This window comes from Aplysia californica, unplaced genomic scaffold (genome assembly GCF_000002075.1).
Source record: "Aplysia californica isolate F4 #8 unplaced genomic scaffold, AplCal3.0 scaffold00495, whole genome shotgun sequence".
Lineage (NCBI taxonomy): Eukaryota > Metazoa > Mollusca > Gastropoda > Aplysiida > Aplysiidae > Aplysia > Aplysia californica.
Window position 1 is genome coordinate 567,766 of NW_004797765.1, and position 437 is coordinate 568,202.

A 437-nucleotide genomic window follows, 5' to 3' on the forward strand; every position below is an offset into this window, starting at 1 on the left:
ATTTTGTTTGTCCAGAGGTTTTCCAAAAATATATAATGACGTACTGGAAAAACAAGAGGAAATCAGGTTGTTTTAGTGACCCAGGGAAGGAGACTTGTCGGTTATTGGGTCAGGTTCTTCATGGCCACTCGGTCGCTTTCTGGGACAGCTGGAAGAGGAGTGGTCACTGTCATTGGTCATCCTTTGACCGATATGCAGCGTGTGCTGGTCGCAACCAGTAACTGCCAGTTCAAAAGGGAGGTGGTGAGTTGACGTAACGCAGTCAGAGGAAACGGCTGATAAAACAGAGTGGAGGTCGTTGTTGGAGGGTTACATCCTGTAGCCCCCTCTCCCCTCCCACCCCCACCCCGTCATCATCAGCATTGCCTTTCTCACCCTAGATCAGGATATAGGCCACGAACAAACTCTCTCCACCTTTCCGTATCCTGGGCTAGTCG